General features: G+C 39.7%; 1 pseudogene across 1 annotated transcript; it reads right to left on the reverse strand.

Annotated features, from left to right (window-relative positions):
- Positions 1 to 1,582: 1,582 nt before the first annotated feature.
- Positions 1,583 to 16,740, reverse strand: LOC145498534 (uncharacterized; annotated as a pseudogene). Its single transcript, XR_014050870.1, has 3 exons — positions 9,853 to 16,740; positions 9,135 to 9,284; positions 1,583 to 4,421 (listed from the first exon to the last, which is right to left on the reverse strand). The product of XR_014050870.1 is annotated as an uncharacterized LOC145498534 (transcript).
- Between the last annotated feature and the right edge of the window lie 350 nt (positions 16,741 to 17,090).

Below are 17,090 nucleotides of genomic sequence, written 5' to 3' on the forward strand. Positions count from 1 at the left end.
GGATACCTTTTTAAGAGCTGACATTTAATTATCTTTTACCGCACTTACTAACGACAGCCATTTGTGATTGTGACATAGGATTTATGCACGTACTAACAATCATCATTGAAGTCTGTCTCACTGAGTTCTTAACACAAAGTATCGACGGTTTTGTCATTAACTGCTCACGGTTCTCGTTATCAACCAACTGATGAATAAAACTTTGTAATCTTCTTGTTTGAAGTTATTGACTTGATGTCTGAGCTAATTCACTGAGTTTAAAACTGCACGTAATTTTGGATAACACAAAGGATAGTCGGTCAATCGAATGACCGGTGACCGTGTCGCTGAGAGAACTAGAACATTATGGACTTCCCTACGCCAGGACAGGTATGAAATGTCTGATTAAAGATTTATTGTACCTTGAAGCCCTTTATGAATGTATCCATAAGAAAAATGTTGGCATTTGTGATTTCATTGTTGGAAGTCCTCTAGACGCTGCTGCTACTACCAACTGTTAAAGTCGACGATACTGGTGTAAATCATGGTTTCGTGTCCCTTCTTGAATTCAGTCGTTATCAGACAGAATTTAAGAATTTTAGTTCTGAGCCGGTTACACGCATAAAATTTATTAGACTATTCAGTTCGGCCCAGCGGTAGGTAACGGCCTGTTTTAGTCCACTATTATGCTCTGAACTAGAAATAAAGAATGGTTGAAAAATAATTTCAGTTTAAACTAGGTAAACTCAGCTTGGGACAAAGGTAACATGGAGTCATGGACAAGTGGTTGTTATAACAGGGTCATTTATACGAGAAAAATAATCCGCGGCTTGCACAAGCCGCGGATTAAATAAGACGCGAACTTACCGTATAAACGGTACATTTTGGCCAGTTTTAGCCAGCGGCTTATGTTATCCGCGGCTTGTGTAAGACAAGGGTTTTGTGTTCGACTTAAATAAGCTTCGGCTTATGTAAGACGCGAAGCCACTCGTATAAACGGTATCGCGGCTTGTTTGCGGCTTACGTAAGACGCGAACTCACACTGCACAAGCCTGAATTCTCGGTTAAACCCTGAAGTTTTGCCTGAATTCTCGGTCAAAATGTAAGATGTAGATCCAGCTCCTGCACATTCCGCTCCCACCATTCTTGATCGCCCTCGTCCAGCTTGTCTCGGCTTTCGTTCATATTTTTTCAGACTCAAAAAATTTCATTTAGAAGCCGTAGTGCAAAATACTTAACTGAAGTTTAGTTTTTAATAAAAACCCGAAGAGTCATCGTTTTCTTCGCGAAGAAGCCTGCCGTCTCGTTTCGTTGCTCCTGGTTGCTCGTTATGACAACGAACACCGAAGCGAGGCATTAGTCGCGAACGAGCCGTGAACCGTTTATACGAGCTCTTCGCGTCTTGTATAAGCCACGCTCCTATAAATGGTCAAGTTCGCGTCTTACACAAGCCGCGGATTATTTTCCTCGTATAAATGGCCCTAATGTTGCAATTAGGTTAGGCCCAACTGTGACTTATTACTTTGAAGTTTACAGTTTCAGGAGAAGTGGATTAGCTCCGCTCACAAGCTGATACACAATCGTGCGGTTTGCTCTCGCCAGGTAGTAAATAGGATTTGAAGAAAACCAAACGGGTAACGGCAATAAAACCTTAACAGACAAAAGGTTCAGTAAGCAGACTGGTGGCTCTGAATGTGGGTTGATCATCTCTAAAAAGTTCTTAGCTGTCCTTAAAATCAACGAAAATAAAATAAACGTTGCAATCTAGCAATAGGCCACGTTCGACATATCAATATTCGGACATGGCTCCGAGGCTTTCAGGGCAAACTTCTATATTTGGAGGTGCTTTCTTTGTGTTCAAGTCTCCTTTGGGAATTGAGAGACAAAGGAAACTTAACAAATTTGCAATTTTTCCTGAAAGCCTCGGAGCCATGTTAGAATTTTGATATATCGAACGTGGCTATTGCATTTCGTTGAGAATGTTAATCTCGTTCCCAGATCTCTTGTGGACGAAGAGATTTGGGAACGAGATAGGCTAACGTTCTCGACAAAATACAAGATTGTAGCGTTTCTTTTGCTGGTCGAGGGACGGCTAAGGACTTTTCCGAAACGAATAACGCGCATAAAGAGTAAGATGGAGTACAGACATCGTAATTCAACTAAAGAAATTACTAAAATTAAGAAATATTAGGACAAAAACAACCGTTTTATATAAAACAACCATTGTACACCGTTAGAACAAACGGTCAGGAAGGAAGTAGTTACATAGAACAATTATAGAAAATCTCACTATTAGCCAAAAAACTCACGACATGGAATGGTCTACTTGTTCGGGCAAAATGTCATATTTAATATTTAGAAAAGGTGAAACTAATTTTACTCAGTCATAAATAGTTAACTAGTGTCGTTTGTTCTCGTGTGTGAACCAGTCACGACTAAACCTGCTCACGATCTAAGAGTAGGCCGGCTTAAATGCCTTCATTTAACCTCAATATTTAGTACTATATAATAGTAAAAACTCTTATCATGTTATGAGCGGGAGAAGCGTATGTGTCCTAGAGGATTCAGCAAAGTGCAATCGGCCAATAAAACAAACGCATTTAAATCGAAGCATTCGCAAACCCTAACCCTATGATATAAATTCAAATGCATATTTCGTAAGAACTGTCGAGCCGAGTCCCATTTCTAAAAGACCAAACTCCTCTCCTAAGCCTCAAGATCATTTCAATAAGCCCCCCTCTCTCATTTCCATAGTGAAAAGCCAAGAAAGTTAATGAACTTAGAAACAAATATTTTAAGGATCTTTAAGGGAACTCTGTTTTATTCAGTTTTTCGTCGACGAAAATTTTAGTTTATATGGTTACATGATTTGTGGAGACGTGCTATTTAACAATTAGCCCATGAAGCGAAGCCGAATGTGCTATTGACCCGTGGCCCTTGAGGGTGAAGAGTCTAATTGTTTTAGTATCACCCAACTAGTCGAACAGAAAAGGCAATAATAAAGTTAGCAAATGCAAGTTGAAGAAATATTTATTTGGGAATAAAACGAAAGAAAGCGTCACGCTCGATTGCGCCAATTGCGTAGCCAATCAAGATGCAGGATTTACATTAGTCCACTAGTTGGGTGATACTAACAACAGATATATCGATATCAAACAATGTATTGAATCTGTTTGCATGAGCAATAGATATGAGATAATTAAACGCCTCTTTCAGTAAGCACCCCTGACTATATATTCTGCAATATGTAAAACAAGATTCCTTATTTACAACAACAACAACAACAAAGACGAAAGCAAAACCAGCAGAAAACACTGCCTGTCAACTTCATCATTCCAAAACAATCTATATTTCTAGGTATATTTACTTTAACGATGTGAGGACGTTTACTTAGGTGCTAACCAATTGAGTCAGAGCTATGTTCTTCAGTAAGCATATTTTGCAAACAGTTCGCCCACCTGGCCTAAGTGTAGCACACTGCCATCTTAAAAAAATAAACTTAAATAAAATGATGTATAAATTATATATATTAAAATAAGGACCGAGAATGCATGGAGAGGAAATTAAAAACAAAATGTCTCAATCAGCTAAACTCCCTAAAGGGATGTAAGCCGTGCTCACAAATGCCAGTATACTTCTGATTGCACGATAATTTTCCGTGAAAAGCTTCATATGGAAAGGTTTTCAAGAAAGAAATCGAAGGAATTGCATGTCACCGGCGCCAAGCGCGGGAAAAAAACACGTGACTGGCAATTGGTTTTGGTTTTAAATCTGATTCGTTAAATAAGTGGTTCGACCTTCTTTAAACCAATCATAAAGCCGTGCGAAGCAAATCCAAAGCAATTATTTGTTACCTTTGACACTTAACTGAAAATCGCTCTATAACATTGAAAGCAATTGCCTTATCGTACAAAGATCTGCCATTTGTCTCCCTTAGACATAGCGAGTTCATTTAACTTGTCATCACAAGTAAGTGGGTCACCACTAAGAGTGTAGTATCGTTTCCACGCCCACAAAATTGGCCTTGAATAGAGGCGTCTTTTATTAAGGTTATTTTCATGTCCCCATCGATTTGTTGTCTCAAAAGCCCAATCACTACAACTATCGGCCAGAGTTGAGTTGTCTTCAGGGAGGCGTGTAAAAGAGTCACAAGCTCTAGGGATAGTGTCAGACTCGGTAAAAAACTTCACCACGTTAGCTCCCTTGGTGTTCTGGTTGGTTACGATGTGAAACACTCGGTCTCTCTTTTTTTTTATAACAGTAAAACCGGATCTGAGTGAAGCCCATGTCGTTCTTCAACTGATTAAAGCCATCTCGCAGCAAGAACTGGCTGTTGGCGTGGTAGTTAGAGAGGATCTCTCTGTAAGAATCTGACTCGACAGCTGCATCTTGTGGAGAATTTACACCTTTCATCAGAAAACGGCTGATGAGTGTCCACCCACCTGAATTAAAGAGAAACAAAGCGCGGGAGTAAAACACCAAGAATGAATGAATCATAGATTAGTTAACCTTCTTTTCGGACAGAAGTATAAATTATTCAGTGCCTAATTCTTTCTAACACCTTTAGACGGCAAGTCAATGAAAAAACATAAGTTGACGGGAGTCAAAATGGCGATCGCCTTCATCCTTTCAAAGCGAGAAACGTGAAAGAAGTTGGAGGAAAAATGATGAGAACGCCGTAAAGAAAGGGGCCTGCAAACATGGAATATTCCCTAGCTTTTGTTTGGTGATACAAAAGCCCAAATTCCCCTGTGTTTGCCAGCTGTAGAAAAATATCGGAGGTCGTATATTTAACGACACTTAAATAAATGCCTCGATTTCGCGAAATCACTCTAATTTCGCGACTTTACCAACGTTACAAGTTTGGTTATTTCCTTGACAATGTGATTTAACATTTTTTTAACTGAGGTGGGTAAAACGACTTAATTTAAAAGTATCAAAGCAAAGTCATTCCTCGAGTTTATTATATCAACACATTTCAGATGGTCACAACTTAAGAGCCAGTGCCCATAACTATGGACCAAACAACGGCACAAGTCGAAAAATCGATTTTGCTCATTTTTTGCCCATAGATTGGCCCTAGCTAGTAAACAAACGGACCATAGTTATTTTCTGCTAATGCAGCTTTTTTGGGGAGAAATTTACGAAAAACTATTTTGCCCCGATTGGGCTCAAAATCTACTTCCTGTTATGCTAAATTTTCTGAAAATTTGGTTGCTTTGCGCGTCGCACAACAGCTACTTAAGAATCTTTCAATGGTCTTTACATTCAGCTCAGGTCTTCATGGTATGACTGAGCGAAAAATAAAATTAATCGAGGTTTCGTTTGAGCCCGAAACAAGATCGAACAGAAACGCAAAATATTACGATGTGTTGCAGACGAATTATAGCACTAAAATATCGCCATATTTTTCTATGGGCTATAACTTTAAACGTCATAAAAATACTTTCTACGGGTTAACTATACACCCACCTGTTTGAAAATCAAAAAATATCTCTGGGCAAATGGTTTTAAGTCGCCCGCCTTGGCCTGTGCTTCTCACAATTTTTTCCCTGAACCGCCGTGAGAATGTAAACAATTGCGTGACGCGGGCGTCCACCGTGAATACGTAATTCGTTTCCAACAAACCGCAGATGGCTATCTTAGAACATTCGGGTGAAAAAAGAAAAACATAATGGACCACTTTTAACTTTAATATTTTGAAAGTCATCGCTTCGGAAATTTCTTTAATTAAAAACGCCAATTAAAAGCAATTTACTTGGAGTTCGGGTGTTACTGCTATGTCGTTTTAAGCTGTCGTTCTTTCTTTGATCATTCTAATTACAAGAGCGAGTTCTAGAAAGAAAATCGTTCTAAGTTCATTTGTTAAGCGTGATGACAAGTTGATATTGTTGGTTTGTAGCCTTACGTGATCTGAAGGAACGCTACAGTGATTAAATTTGTATTTGTTGATTTCGACGGATCGATTTTCGGTTAAACCTTTTTATTTGTACCAACACATTTAGTGCCTTTTCTCCGGCTAAAAAGTTAGAAAAAGTAAAGTAAACAAATCATAAAAGTTTAAATCATAAATAAGAGGCATCGACAGTGCGAGTGTCTCGGTAAGCTGTTAATTTGAACAATTACTGTGCTGGACGGATTGCTTTCCAGGTTACGCACGTACTATACATATAGTTCATTGTGCGCGAATGTTTCTGTTTCAAACAACTGAAATGCTCAATGATTTTTTTTCTTTTTTTCTTCAGTCTTAAAACTTAAGGTTAGAGTTAGGCTAAACCCTAAACTGTTTTGGCGGCCAACCTATTTTTGGCTAATTGCTTAATCAAATTATACATATATTTCATTGAAATTCGCTCTTCCGTGACCGACTTCCGCTAACAAAACAAGATGGATGTTCGCTGTTCATTTAAGACTGCAATCCTGGTCAAAAGTGTTGGGACAGTTACGGCAGATGACTTCACAGGCAGCCTCTCTTAAGACCAAAACCGCGCAAGCCCGCCTACCCCTCTCCCCCTGTCAATGTTGATAAAAATCTTGAAGAAAAAAATCCTTGACAATAGCTTCAGAATAGCCACGTTTCAAGAATTGTTCGCCTCCTAGAACAGTATTCTCGAACTAAAGAGACGAGAAGATAGATATTCACGTCTTATTCCAATAATAGCGATTTTTCAGCAATAGCGTTTGGTTCCAACACAACTGTCTGACCACTTTCTATTGTCCCTTTTTCCTTTTTTCCCACATCTGATCTAGTCTTCAGAATAGCTTCGTTTTCATGCAACAACTTATGGCCAGGATTGTAGGTTTACACTAGAGGAAATTGTTCCGGATTCGTGATGAATTCGGAACGTTTTAGTGCCGGATTGATTTTGCCGTTTACACAAAAGTGGACGAATCCGAAATAAAACCTCCCCGGTTTGGTCGTTTCTCCGGAGATTTTGAATTCGGAATTTAAAGTGGGAACCTTGAATCCGAAAACTTTTGAATCTGGAGAGTTTTGTCGTGTAAACGATTTTCTCTCGAATCCGGATATTTTTCGGCCTGTGATCTTTTGAGTTTGCGGTGGAACGAAAATGGCAGATTACATGATCCAGTCGTAGTCGAGTCGTAGGCACATTGATGGCCATTTGATGGCGGTCGCTGGGTGATCACCTCGTGCTGTTTCAGGTGTAGGTAATCACTTTTATAATGGGTAATGCCATACTCCTCAGAAACCCAATTTATACTTTACTGCGCAGATGACGACGATGGCACGATCGAAAACCTCGACGGTTCTAGATATTAAGAAAAACCAGAATAAATGCCTGGAGGGACCTGACATGATGGACAACAGTACCATGGTCAGCGAGTTGAAAGAAAACTTCAGACTGTCTCAACCTACCCCTAGCCTTATTTTCGGAGGCATTTTGTTTCTCGTTGTCGAGGCAACAAACTGCTTGTTAACCATTCCATCATGAATGTTCCCGGAGTTATCGTCGTGTGTAAACGGTTAAGAATCCGAATATCCTTTCACTGTAAACCCCTACTAATCCGAATACTCTAAAATTGATGAATCCGGGAACTTTTACGAATCCAAAAAAACTCCTTTAGTGTAAACCTAGTCCTAGATCAACCACTGTAATGTTTATTTGTCTACCAGTGTTATGATCCGCAAATTTCAGTTAATTGATCAAACAACCAAAGTAGAAAAGATGGATTTTTTTCCCAGTATGATCGAAACTTAAACGCAGTTTCTTCCTGGGCTAATTCAATTCAAGAAATTTCGGGTTTTCTAGCTGAGTTTGAGTATATTGTGTAGGTACAAATTTTCTACACGGCTAGAAGAGCGGAGATGCCATCACGCAGTTAGTAGTTTATAGAAATTATGGTATTTCCACTTGACTTTATTTGTCAGTCAATGATTCAATTGCCATAAACCATAGAGGATTGGTTAAGTGTATCTCTAAAACTGCCACTATATTGTAAGTTATCCGTGATTCAATAAAATAAATAAGTGTTAAAATCATTTCCCGGAGTACTGTAGAAACGTTCTTTATCAGGGATGTCGTGGGTGTTGCAATGCAAATGAAAAAACATACATACTTATACTAACTTAAACAAAAAAAGAAAACAAAAAAAAAAAAAACATTTTCCATTATTTTATCCACACAACGTTTCAAAAATTGCTTTCATCGGATTGCTGGAAACGAATATTTTACTCGAGAGTGGCTATCCGCGTCACGCAATTGTTTACATTCCAACGCCGGATTTTGGGCAAAATCTATGAGAAACACAGACCAAGGCGGGCGACTTGAAATCATTTGCCCAGAGATGTTTTTTGATAGCCTAACAGGTGGGTGTATATTTAACCCGTAGAAAGTGTTTTTATGGTATTTAAAGGTATAGCCCATAGAAAAATATGGCGATGTTTTCATGCAATAATTCTCTGGCGACACACTGTAAAATTTTGCGTGTCAGTTTGATCTTTTTTCGGGCTCAAAACTAACTTTGATTTATTTTATTTTTCGCTCAGTCATACCACGAAGACCCGAACTGAATATAAAATCCATTGAAAGATTCTCAAGTAGCTGTTCTGCGGAGCGCGAAGCAATCAAATATTCGGAAAATTCAGCAAAACCGGAAGTAGATTTTGAGCCCAATCGGGTCGAAATCGATTTTGGCGTATTTCTCCCAAAGAAAGCTGTATTAGCAGAAACTAACTATGGTCCGTTTCTATTCTTACTAGGACCTATCTATGGACAAAATACAAGCGAAATCAATTTTTCGACTTGTGCCATTGATAGGCGATTTAGGTCCATTTTTATAGGCATTTACTCTTAAATAAGAAGGCAACGGTGCGACTCGCTACGTGTACCTGCACAAAGAACGTGGAAGCCGTTGAGAGGTGTAAGCGGCTTGTCGAACAGAATTACAAGAAACCAGTGAATACAACGGACAGTTTGATGGCTGTACCAAAGAGGTGTCGGTTGAAGTTTACATGGAAGACGAAAGTAATGACGAGGACCAATACATTGTCTCAGAATAGTTTGAAACTTTCTTTTAGAAACGTTTCATTAGAAATAATTTTTGCGTCATCTTTAATTCACTTCAGTTTCGCAATCGCGAAATTAAAGTGTCAAGAAAATTTCCTGTAATAAGGAAATATTAGTTCAATGTACCTTGAACAGATGTCATGTCACAGAAAACTGTGAAGGCGTTCTCTGAGTTTGTTGGGTCGATCCAGTACTCGCCATCTCCGTGAGCCTCGCCGCTTATCAGAATATCTTTGCATGAAGAACCTGGGACCGAGGATTTTGAACCTTTCTTTGCTGCAAGAAACCATGATCAGAGAGTCATACTCACTTGGCGAAAATCACTTTTGGTTGTTTGTCAGTTGTCTGTCAAATGTTTGTGCGTTTGCTATCAGTTCATCCAAACAGTTAGATGTTGGTAATTTGCCAGTTTAAAGCCTGGTTGTCTGTCAGAGGCCAGCTAAAAGGCTGGCCGTCAGTCAGTTGAGAGGATCACTTGAGGCCACCTAAGTCTCATTGTTGTCAGTCAACTGCGTTTACGAAATTCCTCGATTTTTCCAGTTCTCGAGAAGCATTGTAAAATTGCAATTTTTTTTTTCATTTCATCAGCATTTTACGATATTCCCTGACTTCATGAGGAAACAGTGAAATCCCGGCAAGATGGCAGCATAAAGCATCTCACTTTGCATAGCAAGCTGACCTCTATCGACTAAATGCAAATAATTTTTGTGTCATTTTTGAACAAAACCCTAAGGGGTTCCCACCCCACCCCTCTTGGGGATATGAATTTGTTCCTAGGGGCTACTTGTCAAATGTTATTTGAAAAGCATCTAGGCAGTCGTGCAAAAACAGCGAGTTAATAGACCTCGATCGTTATTCTCCATGTAAGTAGCAGCTGGATTTTCCACAAAATCTCCAGGTTTTGACTTCTTTGTTTCTTTCTTCATTTGACATTCTTTCTCGTTTCAGAGAAACGTCACACTTTGGCATCTTTCCTCTAAACTGCATTCAAAGTAGCAGCGAGCAAAATTGTCAGCGTACACGCTTCTGAGGTCATGCCCAACTAAAGCAAAACCAAATTCTTCTCTGTTGTCCTTGCATGCACGCCCACTGTCCAGCTTGTCCCCGAAGACTTCTTTGGGGTGGTCCAGGAAGGGGAACAGGGCGCAACAGAATACCGCCATTAGTGTGATTAACATCCTGAAAAAAGCAGGAAGACCGGTGACATTTTGTTTTGTTTGAGTCCTTTTTCTCTTTTACCCGTCGTGAAATTAATTTCACCAATAATGAGATGGATCGTGTTAATTTATCACTCCTTTTCTCAGCAGGCTTACCATTAATTACTTATTAATTTTCTATAAATGGCCAGAGATGGATCTTCTTGTACAGAGAGCAAACTTCTAGAAAATGTTCCCATTTTTCGGTGGACATATCATTTGTAACAATAGCTTCAAGTGATTTCCGAGTAAACGTTTTATAGCAAACACATTTACTTCATTGTTTCAAAGCTTCGTATGGCATAGATGTTGGATTTTATATAGTGAGTCATCTCTGAGAAAACAAATAAAGAGTTCTCAATCGAGCCGTGATTCTGCATGTCAGTAACATTTACATCAGTATCAGCCGTGAGGAAACATGAACTTAATAATTTGTTCTCAAGGTTTGCAGGCGATCTTAAAGTAATGAGCTCTTACGCGTTATTTTGGAACATTTAACCATCTTTGGCCATAGGAAATGTATTGAAGCAATTCGTTCCTATAGCTGTAATTGATCCTAGCTTGTCTTCTTGTGTTATCGATTACATGTGAGTGAAGAACTCATCAGTCCGGAATCTTTTCGATCTCTCAACGCTGCCGAGCACTTAACGATTCAACGCCGTATTTTACAGAGTTTGATCACTTCTTGAGTGGACGTTTTGTAAATCAGCTATCGTAAGAGGTTGAACAGATTGTCGCTAGTCAATTAATGCTCCCTGCTGTAACCAAATCGTATTTAGAATGAAATTCCGTCCCAAAACTGCCCCGCACGAAAAGAACGAAACCTACATCCGTCCACAAGCACAATTCTTCGACGATAGTTATACTGGAAGTAAACGAAACTACTGCTTTCGGTAGTTGTTAATAAGATTTCCTTACCTTCTCAGGCAATGAAAGTCCACAGTACAGGCGTGTTAATCGGGATATACTGTTCTCAGGGAGTATCGTCGAGAGAATGGGAATTCATGAACTAACCTGACTTCTTTAAAGCAGGCAGAGTATGAAGTGGCTGATTAAAGATTTATTGCACTCCAAAGCCCCTCATGAATAAATTTATAATCGAGAAAATACTGGAAGGAGATGTCACTTTTTAGAGAACTGAAATTTGGTAAACGATTTTGCCGAGAGCTGTAGGCAAATTGCTCGATGTTGGCAAACTAGTACCCGATTTTTACCAGTTGCTTAGGATTAAACGCTGGGTAAAATGTGATATTGAATCCCGTCAGAAATTCAGCTATTCAGTTCTGAGCTCTGACCTTCAGTACGACACTAATTAATTACTTAGTGGTCGATCGTGATATGGTTTGTTCTGACATAAGCATACACAATAACAAATAACTAAGTTAATTGAAGGTCAGTAAATCAATTCGAGACAATGAAAACATCATCAAGTCAAGATAGCATGAGAACTGTTAATTGCAGAATTAGAATTGAGCCACGAAAGTCAATCCAAATTCTCCTCTGCTGCCCCTACGCCGTGCACCACTGTTCAGCTTGCCGCCAAATGTTTCTTCGTGGTAGACCAGCAGATGGAACAGGGAAACTGACCGAAATACTGCTGTTGTTGTTGTGAATACCCTCAGGAAACGCGATGTAAAAACAGATCAGATGAAGTCTTAGCTATAAGATTAATAAGAATGAGTCAAATGCAGGCTCTTCAGCCAAAGTACAATATATCAGGATATATTAAAGTCTTTTAACTAGTGTCTTTAGTTTATGCTAATTACAGTTTTGTTTTCTCGAAGCTTGCATGTCACTAAAATATGAAGAACAATTATTGTAAACATTGTAGATGTTTTTGTGCGGCATAAAACCCTCCCTTACATGCAATCTTTCGTCTGTCTCGTTACTTTTATTATTTAGCGTTATCAATTTTCGGAGTGCTATTTCGATTATTTGAGCTATAGAGTACTGTGGGTGTATACTTTTATGTTCGATAGAGTAGCGTGTTTGGCTAATGCCTCATAGTGAAATTTCTTATTGTCGAACCGGAAAACTCTTGGGTGATAGACTGGATTACCCCGATTAAGATTCCCTACGTATATTCCTGTTGGACACAAAATGATAATATTAAAGAAAGAAGTTAATGCCATGTAGGGAGGAATGAAAGCTTCGTAGTCCTCCTCCGCTTGACGTATCCATAACTGTTGAATCAAGCTGTGCATTTGTCGATTTACCATGGGAGCAAGGGAGCACGTGGGCGTTGCGGTACGTAAACACGTGACATCGTAGTGGTAATCCTAAAACTGATAAGCATTATCATTAGAAGAGTTTGAAAACTTTCCATTATAGTTGTGTTTCACCGTTTTTTTAGGACTCAAAATCAGAGAAAGTCGCTTTCAAAGGGTAGACCAGGTAAGGAAAATTAGTTTTGTGAAATCGATCAGAAGTGAACGAGTTTTTTTGACTCTAAAAATCAAATATCTAACATATAAAAGCTAGAACGCCAACCCCTCAAAGAGCTCGTTAATTTTCTTTTTGAGGTCAAACAAGTGCTGGGTTCACTAGATCCAATCCAGTGCTTCATCATTTTACAGGATTTTTCCAGCATTCACAGTGGACTGAAAAACACTCAACGGCTGTCAAGCGCGGGAACGTCTGTTATTGTTAAACACAGGAAATCGCGCGAAACGCAAACTGACTGTTCCCGAGTAAGACTTCGTTTTGATATGCTGATGTACGAGTATTATAAATCAGTTCCATCAGGTGATGCAAGGCCAACTTACCCTTCATCCTCTTTCGGCTGAGTAGATTAGTACACTATAACAATCATCGATATATCGGCAATGCAAAACTCAAGTGTCGCATGATCGACGCTTACGTACATTTTGGTTTCAGTCTCGTTGATGTGAATCTAGTATAACTGTACTGTAAGTTTCAAAGGCGTTTGTTTGTGTTTGCAGGTGTGCTAAACAACGGTCACATTAGTGGTCTTCCTAGTAAGCAGACTCTATGGCTTAGAGTTTCTCCAATGAAGCGCGAAATTCCAAACCAGAAATCCTGCTCGTAGGCTACTGGTCGTCCCTCGACTGACGAACCATGAATTTTGCTGAATATTTTATTTGCTGCTCGCAAAACTACATTACAAATAGACTACATCGTTTTCTGATAAATGTGTCAGTCTGTCAAAAGAAAGTCTAACGAGAGTGAAAAGTCTAATGAAAGTTTGTTGAACCTTGCGAGCAGACTTTCTGGTTTGGAATTTCCCGCATGAAGCACGAGATCCCAAACCAGAAATTCTGCTCGTAGGCTACCGGTCTTTCCTCAACCGACGAAGTATGATTTCGTTTGAATGTCTCCTCTACCACTAGAATACCTAAACTACAATTAGATCGCATCGTTTTACAGTGAGTGCATCAGTGTGTCAAATGAAGGCATAACGCTCCCATTGATGGTTTTCCTAACAAGCACTCTCTCTAGCTTAGAGTTTCTCCCATGAAGCGCAAATTTCCAAACCAGAAATCCTGTTCGTAGGCTTCTAGTCTTTCCTCGACCTACGAACCATAATTTCAGTTGAATGCGCTATAGACGACAAAGACACTCCATCGTTTTTCAGTGAGTGTGTCAGTGTGTCAGTGTATCGAATGAAGGTATAACGCTCCAACTGATGGTCCTCCTAGCGAGCAGATTTTCTGGTTTGCAGTTTTAAATCAGAATTTCCACTTGCAGGCTATGAATCTCTTTCCTCTAAGAGTCATTATGTCATCTACCACAGTTAGGTCAGTGTTTAATGTGTCAGAGTCCCAAATGATAAAATTTTAACGGTCCAAATGATGGTCCTCCTAGCGAGCAGGCTCTCTGGTTTGGAATTTCTCGCATGAAGCGCGAAAGTCCAAATCAGAAATCCAGCTCGCAGGTTATGGTTCTTCTTCCTCTAAGAGTTAATCTGTTATCTATCACAGTTAGGTGAGTCTTAACGGATAGGGTCCACCATAGAACCGCATCACCTGCTTGCAGGCTTTGGTCCTTTCATTACAAACGATGAATGCATTTGAATGTGTCATCTACTGCTTTTAGAAAGCAAATTGCAAAAACGTCTCGTTTTTCCAATGGGTATGTTCTTGTGTCAAATGATGTAATTCCAATAGCGGTCACATTAGTGTTTCTCCTAGCAAGCAGATGCTCTGATCTGGAATTCCTCGCATTAAACGTGGAATTCCAAATCAGATCACCGACTCACAGGCATTGTTTCTCCTTCCAATAATGAATGATAAATTTTCTGCAAAATCACACTTGGTTTCTCCGTGTGCGGGTTCCAAACCCAAATTCCTGCTTGTAAGCAGTGGCCTTCCTTCTTCCAACAGACAATAAATGTGACTGAATTTGTCATCTAACTCTAGTAGATGTTACTGCTATTGTACCGCAACAAACTTAATTGGCTGTTCAATTTGTCACAGTCCTACGGCTTCTACCCCATCACTGAGTTTACCATTGTTACTCGTATAGTTCTCCTAGTACAGTATTGCAAATTACGTAAGCTAAGTGGCTAATAACGCTATTATTAAAGAGTGGCCAAAAAGACAAACAGGTCGAAACAACTGTCCTTCAAAGGTGTTTGTTTCTGTGTGACGAAGTGCTGAACGATATACGTCTAGCCGTCACATTGATGGTCTTCCTAGCAAGCAGACTATCTGGCTTGGAGTTTCTCACATGAAGCACGAAATTCCACGAAAGGACTCGCTCACTTTTCGAGTGTGAAAGAAAATGAAAGTCTATCGCTCCAATTCAGTGATGGTCCTCCTAACTAGCAGACTCTCTGGTTTGGAATTTCTCGCATGAAGCACGAAATTCCAAATTAGAATTCCCGTTCGCAGGCTATAGTTCCTTCCTCCAAGAGTTAATCTGCCATCTACCACGGTTAAGTCATTCTCAGTCTCAATGTGTCAGTGTCTCAAATGATGAACTTCCAGTGCTCCAGCTGATGGTCTTCCTTGCGTGCAGACTCTCTGGTTTGGAACTTCTTGCATGAAGCACGAAATTCCAAACCAGAATTCCTTCTCGCAGGCGTCTGGTCTTTCCTCAACCGACGAACTATGAATTCAGTTAATCCGACGAAAAATGAATTCAGTTAAAGCTGTCATTTACAGCTCGCAAAACTACACCACAAATTTCGTTTTCCAATGAATGTTTCAGTGTCTCACATTAAATGAAAGTCTGACGTTCCAACTGATGGTCCTCTTAGCGAGAAGAATCTCTGGTTTGGAATTTCTCGCATGAAGCACAAAATTCCAAACAGAAATCCTCCTCGCAGGCCATGGTTCCTTCCTGCAAGAGTCACTCTGTCATCTACCACACTTGGGTAAGTCTTAATGTATCAGTGTCTCAAATGATGAAAGTCCAGAGCTCAACTCAGTGATGGTCCTCCTAGCGAGCAAACTCTCTGCTTTGGAATTCCTAGCATAAAGCACGAAATTCCAAACCAGAATTACTGCTCGCAGGCTCTAGCGCTCCTTTATCCATGCGTCAATCTGTTATCTACCGCAGTTAGGTCATCGCTATGCGTCAGTCTATCACAAAAGCAGTATACCTCGCTTTTGTCAGTGAGTCAAATGACATCAGTGATAAATATAACGGTCACATCATGTTGATGTTACTCTCTGGCTTGGCGTTTTGCGCATGAATCGTGTAATTCGGAGCGATCTGACTCTGTAGTTTGGAACTTCTTGCATTAAACGTGGAATACCCAACCAAATCACCTGTTGACCTCGAGTGTTAAATAACATAAGTGTAATGTTCACATCATGTTGAGGCCCTGCTAAGCAGACTCTCTGGTTTGAGTGATTTGGACTTTCTCGCATGGAAAGTGAAATTCCAAACCAGAATTCCTGCTCGCACTCTATAGCCTTCCTTTCTCCGCCAACCAACCATGAATCTGGTTGAATTTTTCATCTAACGCTAGTAGATGTAATAATGTTATTAATATTATGCCGCAATAAATTTGGTGTGTTACATGCCAAATTTTAATCCGTTTTCAACCGCAAGGACAAAGATATTCATGTTTAGCAGTGTGGTGTGACTCAGGCACTAATATTAGGGAAATTGAAGTAATGTTTACTTACGATTCGGATGCTTCTTTCTTAGAATCCCATAGCTATGTAGACCGCTGGCGGTCTGTTTTTCTCTCGAAATTCAGAAGGGGTTATGAGGAATGACGCTTTAGCGTAAAGGGGAATGGTACGAGACATGGGCGCGGCATTCGTCTAAGTGACCCTAACAGAAAAAACCGCCGGGCTGCCAGCAGACTATGGCTATGCACCGAAAATAAGAGTTTTACTCTTGATCGTAACTAGCTAGCTTGAAAGGCGGACAAACTTATTCACAGTGTTTTTGATAAGGATTTCACTGATCGCGAGATCAAGATCCTCAAAATTTCGATGTGGTTAGTAACCGATAGTCGATCTGTTGTCTTCCCACTGACGAAAAACTGCAATGACATATGTCTTGAATAAAACTAATAACAAAAAGGCTTGTAAATCCTCGTCATAGCAACAAGGACAAATTAGTTCGCAAATTCTTTCTTCTCATTAGATCTTCTCGGTAAAGCAAAAGATATTTGGGTACTCTCACATTTTTAATTACTCCATTACTATGCTAACTGTTGTTACCTGTATAGTTCTACTACAAATGACACATAACGAAAAACGAAGTTATTAAATAGTGGCCAAAAGACAAACAGGTCTAAACAGCTGTCCTCGACTACAAGTTTCAAAGGTGTTTGTTTGCATGTGTCGGTGTGCTGAACGATAAAAGCCTAACGGTCACATTGCCGATGATCTTCCTAGCAACCAGACCCTCTGATTTGGAGTTTATCACATGAAGCGCAAAATTCCAAACCAGAAATCCTGCT

Source organism: Orbicella franksi, chromosome 1 (genome assembly GCF_964199315.1).
Source record: "Orbicella franksi chromosome 1, jaOrbFran1.1, whole genome shotgun sequence".
Classification (NCBI taxonomy): Eukaryota; Metazoa; Cnidaria; class Anthozoa; order Scleractinia; family Merulinidae; genus Orbicella; species Orbicella franksi.